The sequence below is a fragment of the Oncorhynchus gorbuscha genome, linkage group LG08 (genome assembly GCF_021184085.1).
Source record: "Oncorhynchus gorbuscha isolate QuinsamMale2020 ecotype Even-year linkage group LG08, OgorEven_v1.0, whole genome shotgun sequence".
Taxonomy (NCBI): Eukaryota; Metazoa; Chordata; class Actinopteri; order Salmoniformes; family Salmonidae; genus Oncorhynchus; species Oncorhynchus gorbuscha.
In genome coordinates, this window is record NC_060180.1 from 52,715,107 (window position 1) to 52,728,071 (window position 12,965).

The following is a 12,965-nucleotide window of genomic DNA, read 5'->3' on the forward strand; positions in this document are numbered from 1 at the left end:
GGCCAATTGTGCGTCGCCCCACGGACGGACCTCCCGGTCGCAGCCGGTTACGACAGAGCCTGGGCGCGAACCCAGAGTCTCTGATGGCACAGCTGGCGCTGCAGTACAGCACCCTTAACCACTGCGCCACCCGGGAGGCCATTTTTGGATGATTTGACCTTTTTCTCTACTTTAAAGCCACTTCAAATTCAAGTTGTACCAATGAATAGGATGGGAGCACACAAACAGTGGATTATTGAGAGTAGCCATTAGGCTTCAACACAACTACTTGATTTATTATAGTGCTAAAAAAAAGCAAAGGAGCAAATGAAACAGTATTGCACTTTTCATGTAGCCAGCTAATAGCCTAACCACCAATCAAGCAACATTACGGGCTAAATGTTAAAATGTTGCTGTGACAATATAGGTCAAATGAAGATCCTACAACAGGATTTGAACGTTTAGAGACCATAATGTTGCTTGATCAGTGCCTTAGGCTTTTAGCTGGCCAAAAGCAGGCTACATGAAAAGTGAAATACTGTTAATATAACCATGTGTTAGTTTGGGCGTTCACTGAATTTATGTAAATCACAAAGCTCATCTGCATTTCCTGTGGTGCAGAAAAATTCTCAGCATCCAAAGAGTGATCAAATTAAGATCCTATATCTGTACATATTGAAATCAAGATGACAGTGTCAGCTCTGAGCTGGCCCTAGTCAGTGATTGCGGTCCAAACACTGAAAAGACTATCCCCTCAGCCCTCAAATTAAGTGGACACTTCTGATGAGTATACACTTGCAGGGCAAGGGGCGAGGGAGGGAGGAAGGAATGATTTTTAAATGGACCATACTTGGCCAGAAATGACTCCAGTCACCCAAGTCATAGACTGTTCTCTCTGCTACCACACAGCAAGCGGTACCGATGCACCAAGTCTGGAACCAACAGGACCCTGAACAGCTTCTAACCCCAAGCTATAAGACTGCTAAATAGTTAGTTAAATAGTTAACCAACAGCTACCTTGAATATCTGCATTGACCCTCGTTGCACTAATCTCTTTTGATTTATCACGTACTGTATGCTGCTGTTACTGTTTATTATCTCTCCCGTTGCCTAGTGACTTTATCCCTACCTACAGTATATGTACATATCTACCTCAATTACCATGCACATGGACTCAGTACTGGTACCCACCCGGTGTATATTGCCAAGTTAACGTTATTCATTGTGTATATATTCCTTGTGCTGTTATTCTAATTATTATTGTTTTTGTTTACTATTTCAACAACAAAATCTCTGCATTGTTGGGAAGGGCTCGTAAGTAAGCATTTCATTGTTAGTCTACACCTGTTGTTTACTACGCATGTGACAAATAAAATTTGATTTGATTTAACAAGAGACTGGAGTCGAGGATCAGGTGGCTCCAGCCTTCAGGCTTCTGCAAATAAAATAGGACAGATGAAGTTAAAGAACTGTACACACTTATGGGAGGTCATGTTGGCAACTTCTTATAAATATCATCCCTTCGTGCACGACACCTGAATGACACCATAACATCCCCATAATGTCCCCATAACATCTTTGCAAACTGTAGTTCCAAAGTGAAGACCAAATACGAATGGAAATAAATTACAAAGATATGAGCCTTCTGTGTACCATGCATCTTCAGCTAAAGCACATTGAATCACATGACCTGCATTAGCCCTAAGCCCTGTGTTTATTGTTTCTTTGTATGTGTAACCGATGTGAAATGGCTAGCTAGTTAGCGGTTCGGTGACTTCACTTTGCTCTGAGACCATGAAGTAGTTGTTCCCCTTGCTCTGCAAGGGCTGTTCTATTGTTAATCTCACCGACCAAACTCTCCCCAGCCTCTCAGTCACTCACCAAAACCCAATCAAAACTCACTCTTGTATGGGCTGTCTGGCATTCTCTGGGGAACTGCTGGTTAGGCTCATGCCTCCACTGTAAATGACAGAATTGTAAATAAATAAAGGTGTATTATTCCCCAATTCCAGAAAAGCATACTGCCCTCCTAAGCAAAAAGGCGGTAACTGCTCATAGAGTGGAACTGAAAATAATGGCTTCAAAGTGGTTTAATTGTCCAGCCAAATTAATTATAGGGTTATCATTGGATATGTAATGGTCTGTTGCCTTACTATGAGTACATTTTTTATTCACGTTGACCCTGACCTCTGACATGACCTTTGACACTTAAACGGCAGTTACTGTCTTCTTCCTTGGCATGATCTGTTATAAATTGCAGGATAATACCAAAGCAAAGAGCAGAATCTGCCATTTTCATTTGTTAGTTTACCATACTTCTCTTTTATGCTATTAATACAAGAGCAGTGTAATTACTGACAGTGTAACAGAGTTGAAACGGCATCCTTTGTGTCTTCCACTAAGATACCAGTTGCATTTACATAGAGATGTAGGTTCTGCATGTCTTGTTATAAGAATAAATGTGAAAAGTAGCACTGAAATTGTTTGAATTACATGAAATGATGACCTGTCTTGTAATATATAATGACGGAACAGGATCGAAGTATGATGTAGGGTAATACAAATTATAAAAAATGACCATGAGATTGCTAATAAAAACATTTTATTTTTATTTTTTCAAATGATACTTTTGAATTAATAAATAACATCTTTAAGAATACATTTTAAAAATATTTACATGTTCATATTCACAAGAGGACCCAAATGACAATTGATAAAATGCTGAATAGCATTTATTTTTAAGTAACATTTAATTTTTAAGTAAAACTTATTCAGTGCTCATCCATATCACTCCTCATCCTCAGCAATGATGTTCACAGCCAAGTCATTCCAGAACTGCCTTCGATGTGCAGGCATCAGAGGACACAGCTTGGTGATTATGTCCATCTTCTTGAACTCTTCTATCCCTCTATCCTGTGTACGTAGTGTCAGGGGTGTCTCTAGAGTGACTTTCTTCATGAGGTAGTCAAGCTCTGTGAAGTCCTTTTCTTCATGGGAGACGTTTTTATTTATTAATTAATTTTTTTCACCTTTATTTTACCAGGTAGGCTAGTTGAGAACAGGTTCTCATTTGCAACTGCGACCTGGCCAAGATAAAGCATAGCAGTGTGAACAGACAAAACAGAGTTACACATGGAGTAAACAATTAACAAGTCAATAACACAGTAGAGAAAAAAGGGGAGTCTATATACAATGTGTGCAAAAGGCATGAGGAGGTAGGCGAATAATTACAATATTGCAGATTAACACTGGAGTGATAAATGATCAGATGATCATGTACAGGTAGAGATATTGGTGTGCAAAAGAGCAGAAAAGTAAATAAATAAAAACTGTGGGGATGAGGTAGGTGAAAATGGGTGGGCTATTTACCAATAGATTATGTACAGCTGCAGCGATCGGTTACCTGCTCAGATTGCTGATGTTTGAAGTTGGTGAGGGAGATAAAAGTCTCCAACTTCAGCGATTTTTGCAATTTGTTCCAGTCACAGGCAGCAGAGTACTGGAACGAAAGGCGGCCGAATGAGGTGTTGGCTTTAGGGATGATCAATGAGATAGACCTGCTGGAGCGTGTGCTACGGATGGGTGTTGCCATCGTGACCAGTGAGCTGAGATAAGGCGGAGCTTTGCCTAGCATGGCCTTGTAGATGACCTGGAGCCAGTGGGTCTGGCGACGAATATGTAGCGAGGGCCAGCCGACTAGAGCATACAAGTCGCAGTGGTGGGTAGTATAAGGTGCTTTAGTGACAAAACGGATGGCACTGTGATAAACTGCATCCAGTTTGCTGAGAAGAGTGTTGGAAGCAATTTTGTAGATGACATCGCCGAAGTCGAGGATCGGTAGGATAGTCAGTTTTACTAGGGTAAGCTTGGCAGCGTGAGTGAAGGAGGCTTTGTTGCGGAATAGAAAGCCGACTCTTGATTTGATTTTCGATTGGAGATGTTTGATATGGGTCTGGAAGGAGAGTTTGCAGTCTAGCCAGACACCTAGGTACTTATAGGTGTACACATATTCAAGGTCGGAACCATCCAGTGTGGTGATGCTAGTCGGGCAAGCGGGTGCAGGCAGCGATCGGTTGAAAAGCATGCATTTGGTTTTACTAGCGTTTAAGAGCAGTTGGAGGCCACGGAAGGAGTGTTGTATGGCATTGAAGCTCGATTGGAGGTTAGATAGCACAGTGTCCAATGACGGGCCGAAAGTGTATAGAATGGTGTCGTCTGCGTAGAGGTGGATCAGGGAATCACCCGCAGCAAGAGCAACATCATTGATATACACAGAGAAAAGAGTCGGCCCGAGAATTGAACCCTGTGGCACCCCCATAGAGACTGCCAGAGGACCGGACAACATGCCCTCCGATTTGACACACTGAACTCTGTCTGCAAAGTAATTGGTGAACCAGGCAAGGCAGTCATCCGAAAAACCGAGGCTACTGAGTCTGCCGATAAGAATATGGTGATTGACAGAGTCGAAAGCCTTGGCAAGGTCGATGAAGACGGCTGCACAGTACTGTCTTTTATCGATGGCAGTTATGATGTCGTTTAGTACCTTGAGTGTGGCTGAGGTGCACCCGTGACCGGCTCGGAAACCAGATTGCATAGTGGAGAAGGTACGGTGGGATTCGAGATGGTCAGTGACCTGTTTGTTGACTTGGCTTTCGAAGACCTTAGATAGGCAGGGCAGAATGGATATAGGTCTGTAACAGTTTGGGTCCAGGGTGTCTCCCCTTTGAAGAGGGGGATGACTGCGGCAGCTTTCAATCCTTGGGGATCTCAGACGATATGAAAGAGAGGTTGAACAGGCTGGTAATAGGGGTTGCGACAATGGCGGCGGATAGTTTCAGAAATAGAGGGTCCAGATTGTCAAGCCCAGCTGATTTATACAGGTCCAGGTTTTGCAGCTCTTTCAGAACATCTGCTATCTGGATTTGGGTAAAGGAGAACCTGGAGAGGCTTGGGCGAGGAGCTGCGGGGGGGCCGGAGCTGTTGGCCGAGGTAGGAGTAGCCAGACGGAAGGCATGGCCAGCCGTTGAGAAATGCTTGTTGAAGTTTTCGATAATCATGGATTTGTCGGTGGTGACCGTGTTCCCTAGCCTCAGTGCAGTGGGCAGCTGGGAGGTGGTGCTCTTGTTCTCCATGGACTTCACAGTGTCCCAGAACTTTTTGGAGTTGGAGCTACAGGATGCAAACTTCTGCCTGAAGAAGCTGGCCTTAGCTTTCCTGACTGACTGTGTGTATTGGTTCCTGACTTCCCTGAACAGTTGCATATCGCGGGGACTGTTCGATGCTATTGCAGTCCGCCACAGGATGTTTTTGTGCTGGTCGAGGGCAGTCAGGTCTGGAGTGAACCAAGGGCTGTATCTGTTCTTAGTTCTGCATTTTTTGAACGGAGCATGCTTATCTAATATGGTGAGGAAGTTACTCTTAAAGAATGACCAGACATCCTCAACTGATGGGATGAGGTCAATGTCCTTCCAGGATACCCGGGCCAGGTCGATTAGAAAGGCCTGCTCACAGAAGTGTTTTAGGGAGCGTTTGACAGTGATGAGGGGTGGTCGTTTGACTGCGGCACCGTAGCGGATACAGGCAATGAGGCAGTGGTCGCTGAGATCCTGGTTGAAGACAGCGGAGGTGTATTTGGAGGGCCAGTTGGTCAGGATGACGTCTATGAGGGTGCCCTTGCTTACAGAGTTAGGGTTGTACCTGGTGGGTTCCTTGATGATTTGTGTGAGATTGAGGGCATCTAGCTTAGATTGTAGGACTGCCGGGTGTTAAGCATATCCCAGTTTAGGTCACCTAACAGAACAAACTCAGAAGCTAGATGGGGGGCAATCAATTCACAAATGGTGTCCAGGGCACAGCTGGGAGCTGAGGGGGGTCGGTAGCAGGCGGCAACAGTGAGAGACTTATTTCTGGAGAGAGTAATTTTCAGAATTAGTAGTTCGAACTGTTTGGGTATGGACCTGGAAAGTATGACATTACTTTGCAGGCTATCTCTGCAGTAGACTGCGACTCCTCCCCCTTTGGCAGTTCTATCTTGACGGAAGATGTTATTAGTTGGGTATGGAAATCTCTGAATTTTTGGTGGCCTTCCTGAGCCAGGATTCAGACACGGCAAGGACATCAGGGTTAGCAGAGTGTGCTAAAGCAGTGAGTAAAACAAACTTAGGGAGGAGGCTTCTAATGTTGACATGCATGAAACCAAGGCTTTTTCAATCACAGAAGTCAACAAATGAGGGTGCCTGGGGACATGCAGGGCCTGGGTTTACCTCCACATCACCCGCGGAACAGAGAAGGAGTAGTATGAGGGTGCGGCTAAGGGCTATCAAAACTGGTCGCCTAGAGCGTTGGGGACAGAGAATAAGAGGAGCAGGTTTCTGGGCATGGTAGAATATATTCAGGGCATAATGCACAGACAGGGGTATGGTGGGGTGCGGGTACGGCGGAGGTAAGCCCTGGCACTGGGTGATGATGAGAGAGGTTTTATCTCTGGACATGCTGGTTGTAATGGGTGAGATCACCGCATATGTGGGAGGTGGGACAAAGGGGTATGAGGAATAGGACTAGGGGCTCCATTGTGAACTAAAACAATGATAACTAACCTGAGCAACAGTATACAAGGCAAATTGACATTTGAGAGAGACATACAGCGAGGCATACAGTAAACACAGGTGTTGAATTGGGAAAGCTAGCTAAAACAGTGGGTGAGACAACAGCTAATCAGCTAGCATAACAACAGCAGGTGAGATGGCATTGACTAGGCAACTCGGCCGACAGATAAAACAAACAGGCAGAATGGAGTACCGTGATTAATGGACAGTCCAGCGTGCATCAGCTATGTAGCCAAGTGATCAGAGTCCAGGGGGCAGCGGTGGATGGGGCAGGGGGGCTGGGCTGGCGAGTGTTATCCAGGTTAAGAAAACTAACAATGACTAAATAGCTTGTAGCTGGCTAGCTGGTTAGCTTCTGGAGGTTCTTGAGTGTGTTCTAAAAATAAAGATAATAGTGATTCCGTATCACATTGGGTGAGGCAGGTTTCCGGAAGGTATAAACTAATTTTTAAAAATCGGGAAGAGATAGAGTACATTGCGTTTTTGGGACGCGGCGATGCAGACGATTAGCAGGCCTGTGCTAACAAGCTAACAGATTAGCAGGCCGGGGTAAACAAGGTAGTGGTTAGTGGACCTGGGCTAAACAAGCTAGCAGTTAGCATGCCGAACTAGCAAGCAAGGAGATAGCGAGGGCTAGAGAGTTAGCCTTTGGAGGTCGTCGCGATGGGGTGAGTCTGTTTATTCCTCTTCATGCAGTGATATCGATAGACCGGTCGTAGTCAAGGTATTGTAGCCCAGGAGTATGCTAGGAGCTCTGGCTGGGCTAGCTTCAAGCTACGTGGGTGGAAACGCTAGCCAGGAGTAATCAACCAGGGTTGCTGTTTAGCTCGATAGCTAGTTGCGAAGATCCAGCTGAAGAATGTTCCGTTTGTGGTGGGAATCCGGGGGTACATTATTTTTTTTTAAATAGGTCCGTTATGCTCTGGTTAGCGTCGCGTTGTTCGAACTGGCGAGAGCTTTCCAAGCTAAAGGTTAGTTGATGACCGGTTAGCTGAAGACCGCTAGCATAGCTGGTAGTTAGCTGGCTAGCTTCAGTTGAGGGGGTCCGGCTCATAAGTAAATATAACTACTTTAGGAAAAGTAGCTACATTGGCGGGTTGCAGAAGAGTATTAGGAAGCTTAGGTTTAGCAAAATGTTTTTAAAGATATGCGAAGAAAAAAAGATCTAAAAATATCTAAAACGAAAAAGAGACGATATTTACAGAGAGACGATACGACAGGACAACTTACTGCTACGCCATCTTGGAACACTTTGCAGAAGAGGCTCCTGGATCCACGCCTCAACTGGATCTCAGCCATCTTTGCCGGCTTTGGTGCTGCTGCCTTCTTCAGCTTGACGATGGAAAGGCCAGCTTTCCATGCCAGGATGTTTTCCTTTTTCATTCCGACCACCTCCACCTTGCCTGCATTGGATGTAGCGACCACATGGAGGAAGTCCCCGAAGTCGTACACCACACCTCCAGGTCGAGCTTTCATTTCCTGTTCCACGCCATGGTGGAAACTGTTTGCACTCATGAAGGTGTGTCCTGGCTCGAAGAACATGAGGGTGATGTCCTCCATCAAAGTTGAGTCAGCATTGACAACGCTCACCAGTGATGTTAGGAGGTACCAGTTTTTGTTTTGAGAAGTGCAGTTATCCACCCAATACACTGCATGCTTGACATCTCTCTCATTCTCCAGTGCTATTACGTAAGATGAAGTAATCTCCTCTGTCTTCCGACCAGCTGTTCCAGGGAGCATGATGACGTTTTGCATATCAACACTCCTCACAGACCAGTCCTCAGGCCAATCTTTCTGTGAATCAGCCTGGTAATGGCTTCTGCTCTGCCCTGCAGACTTCTTATGTTCCTCATATTTTCTACATTGCATGCAGTCAGGGTTGGTGATGGTGAATTCAGGTGCTGCATGGCTGTTGTCTTGGCAGGCTTGGGTTCTCTGTGCTCCATCTTCAGATGATAACTCTGCACCAAACAGAGCTCGCACTTCTCTTCTCCAAGCTTCACAAAGCTGATGTTCCTTCCCTTTACCGCCTTGCGATAGGTTTCATAACCGCAGCTGGCATCTTTGTTCTTCTCCTTGTAGTCATTATGCATGAACCGAATATCGACGTCCCTAGGGAGGTAGAAGCGATGGGGGGGCATGCTCTCATCTGTAGTGGCTGATTTGGGAATGGAAGGATTGGATTCATGTTCAATTTGCTCGCTGAAGCTTTCTTTCCCCTCTGATCCTTTGGTGGAATTAGTTTGGTTGTGATTGACTTGCCCATCATTGTGACAATCAACCTGTCATTTTTGGGGTGGTAGCCCAATGTTGTCAGAAAAAACACTTTGCACACGTGTTGTGCAGAACCGCTCTGGTTTGGAAGATGGTACAGAAACGGTCTGCTGGGTCGACTGTCAGCACCAACAGTGACATGTTTCTTAGATTGCTGTGCCACCATGTGGAAGATCCATGTCCTCTTCTCCTTATACTTCATCTCCCAATACTTTTCCCATATTTCCTTTCGCCTAATATTCTGAGTACATTGCCTCTTGCATTTGGGACCACATGGCTTACCCATTGGTGGAATCTTGGATTTCTTGTTTGATAGGTGTTCTGGAGTTGTGTCCATGGCCTCAGTTGCCACTTGTGCTGGAACATCCAACTCTGAAGGTGGATGATAATCTTCATCATCATCATCATCATTGGCACTTGATTTCTCATCTGATGACTGATTTCTAAGGAGTCAGAGACCACCCACTGGTTCTCTATTTCTTCAGATAGTGTTGACACTGTGACTTCAGTTAAAGGGGGTAGATCAGGAGTCTTTGTTGGAATGTGGCCCTCAAACTCAACTGAAATAAATAGAGCAAATAATCAGGGACATGCATCCTAATGATTCTATTCTGTTAAGGATGATAATAATTAATACTGAGATTTTCTGGTGTTCAAACATATGATCATAATCCTTTTCAGTTATTCTATAATATAGGATATAATCTATGTTGATTTAAAAATATCTATATTTTTTAATAATGTTCACTGTCATAACTCAGTTCATCTATTAATTTCATACCTGCTCTCAAAAAGGATCTTACATTTTCATTTCTATTTACAAATACAAAAAAATTGCATGGATGGACATTGACAGGAATAAAACCTAGTATTGACGTGGTTGTACTGTACTAATACACCCTCACATGGCAACTTTGATCGGCATAGATACTAATTATCTAGGCCACAGGGATTGGTGGAAGTCATACAAAACAGTTTTTCCGCATTCATGTAATGATGGCACCGAAGCAGACACATTGAGCTCACGTTTGGAATGTCAAAAAAAGCTTGTTGTACTAATTACATATGCCACCAACAAAGGTGATGGATACAATTTGGGATTTTAACTTTCCTGACCAGGACAGTCACGCAATATTGGAATATAAAAGAAAAACAGAAACCCTGAACATGTGAGTAGATAAATTATCAATGACCTAGCAATGCTGTGTGTGTGCTCATCCGGAAAACGAGTGTGCCGTTGCTTTTGACATTTCAGTATGGGGTGCACGTCCAACTGACCGTCAGCTGGCTAGAGATCGTGTGTGTGGTGTAAGGTTACGGATTCAAATAACCCATTGAATGTCAGAATACAACTACAATGATTATATTAATTATAGGTATAATAGATTGAAGCTAGTATAAACTGTTGATCGTTTCTTATGGGAACATGTAGCACAAATCTATTGCTTCATGCTAATGCTAGCTAGGTAGGTTTTGACGTTTTGGTAGGGGCGCGTCAGTTTTAGCTAGGTGTGCTGTCACTGGCTAGAAATCGTGTGTATGGTGTACTGATTCAAAGAAACCATCAGATTACATTTCAGAATATAATTCAATATATGGCTAATAGATTGACGTTACTATCAATTGCAGATCTCTTATGAGAGCAGGTAGCATTATTAGTCTATGCTCGCTAGCTAGCTAGTTAATTTTGATGTCAGAACTACTTAGCTAGCTAGTTCTTACCAATGTCTGGATGTCGGCGTTTCAGAGCAAGTTCAACCATCATTCCCCCCGGGAATGCTGTGCCATGGTGTTGTATCCCTAGATTAGCAATGTATATGTGTGTAGTTGTCAGTCAGTGTCATGTAAGTCGCTTTGGATAAAAGCGTCTGCTAAATGGCATATTATTATTATTATACAGCCTCGATGGCATCACTATCAGAATAAAATTATGAGATATATGATACAAAGGTAAAATGCAGTAACTGCAGCCAAGGGCAGGTAAAAGGCAGTAAGTTCAGTTACTGCCACTTACCGTGGTTTCACAGTAACTTTTTGCAGTTACTGCTAATACGACCCCATTTACATTTACATTTACATTTAAGTCATTTAGCAGACGCTCTTATCCAGAGCGACTTACAAATTGGTGCATTCACCTTATGACATCCAGTGGGACAGTCACTTAACAATAGTGCATCTAAAACTTGGGGGGGTGGGGTGAGAGGGATTACTTAACCTATCCTAGGTATTCCTTAAAGAGGTGGGGTTTCAGGTGTCTCCGGAAGGTGGTGATTGACTCCGCTGTCCTGGCGTCGTGAGGGAGTTTGTTCCACCATTGGGGGGGCCAGGGCAGCGAACAGTTTTGACTGGGCTGAGCGGGAGCTGTACTTCCTCAGTGGTAGGGAGGCGAGCAGGCCAGAGGTGGATGAACGCAGTGCCCTTGTTTGGGTGTAGGGTCTGATCAGAGCCTGGAGGTACTGAGGTGCCGTTCCCCTCACAGCTCCGTAGGCAAGCACCATAGTCTTGTAGCGGATGCGAGCTTCAACTGGAAGCCAGTGGAGAGAACGGAGGAGCGGGGTGACGTGAGAGAACTTGGGAAGGTTGAACACCAGACGGGCTGCGGCGTTCTGGATGAGTTGAAGGGGTTTAATGGCACAGGCAGGGAGCCCAGCCAACAGCGAGTTGCAGTAATCCAGACGGGAGATGACAAGTGCCTGGATTAGGACCTGCGCCGCTTCCTGCATTACAGCAATTAATGTGAGGCAGGGTCGTACTCTGCGGATGTTGTAGAGCATGAACCTACAGGAACGGGCCACCGCCTTGATGTTGGTTGAGAACGACAGGGTGTTGTCCAGGATCACACCAAGGTTCTTAGCGCTCTGGGAGGAGGACACAATGGAGTTGTCAACCGTGATGGCGAGATCATGGAACGGGCAGTCCTTCCCCGGGAGGAAGAGCAGCTCCGTCTTGCCGAGGTTCAGCTTGAGGTGGTGATCCGTCATCCACACTGATATGTCTGCCAGACATGCAGAGATGCAATTCACCACCTGGTCATCAGAAGGGGGAAAGGATAAGATTAGTTGTGTGTCGTCTGCATAGCAATGATAGGAGAGACCATGTGAGGTTATGACAGAGCCAAGTGACTTGGTGTATAGCGAGAATAGGAGAGGGCCTAGAACAGAGCCCTGGGGGACACCAGTGGTGAGAGCGCGTGGTGAGGAGACAGATTCTCGCCACGCCACCTGGTAGGAGCGACCTGTCGGGTAGGACGCAATCCAAGCGTGGGCCGCGCCGGAGATGCCCAACTCGGAGAGGGTGGAGAGGAGGATCTGATGGTTCACAGTATCGAAGGCAGCCGATAGATCTAGAAGGATGAGAGCAGAGGAGAGAGAGTTAGCTTTAGCAGTGCGGAGCGCCTCCGTGATACAGAGGAGAGCAGTCTCAGTTGAATGACTAGTCTTGAAACCTGACTGATTTGGATCAAGAAGGTCATTCAGAGAGAGATAGCGGGAGAGCTGGCCAAGGACGGCACGTTCAAGAGTTTTGGAGAGAAAAGAAAGAAGGGATACTGGTCTGTAATTGTTGACATCGGAGGGATCGAGTGTAGGTTTTTTCAGAAGGGGTGCAACTCTCGCTCTCTTGAAGACAGAAGGGACGTAGCCAGCGGTCAGGGATGAGTTGATGAGCGAGGTGAGGTAAGGGAGAAGGTCTCCGGAAATGGTCTGGAGAAGAGGGGAGGGGATAGGGTCAAGCGGGCAGGTTGTTGGGCGGCCGGCCGTCACAAGACGCGAGATTTCATCTGGAGAGAGAGGGGAGAAAGAGGTCAGAGCACAGGGTAGGGCAGTGTGAGCAGAACCAGCGGTGTCGTTTGACTTAGCAAACGAGGATCGGATGTCGTCGACCTTCTTTTCAAAATGGTTGACGAAGTCGTCTGCAGAGAGGGAGGAGGGGGGGGGGAGGATTCAGGAGGGAGGAGAATGGAGCCCCCTTGGTCATCCTCAGTGTTGTTCTATGTTATTCTGGTACTAACTCGTTTTAGTAAATGTAAAAGTTTAATTTCTTGTATTCAGAGTCTTTCTTATTGTATAAATAAGTAATAAGAGCTAAGACACTACAATGGCGACGAGG

General features: G+C 45.4%; 1 protein-coding gene across 1 annotated transcript in view; it reads right to left on the reverse strand.

The window, feature by feature from the left end:
* Window positions 1–12,965, reverse strand: part of LOC124040921 (potassium voltage-gated channel subfamily H member 2-like) — a 37,783-nt gene that overhangs the window by 8,170 nt on the left and 16,648 nt on the right. The window lies entirely within an intron of this gene.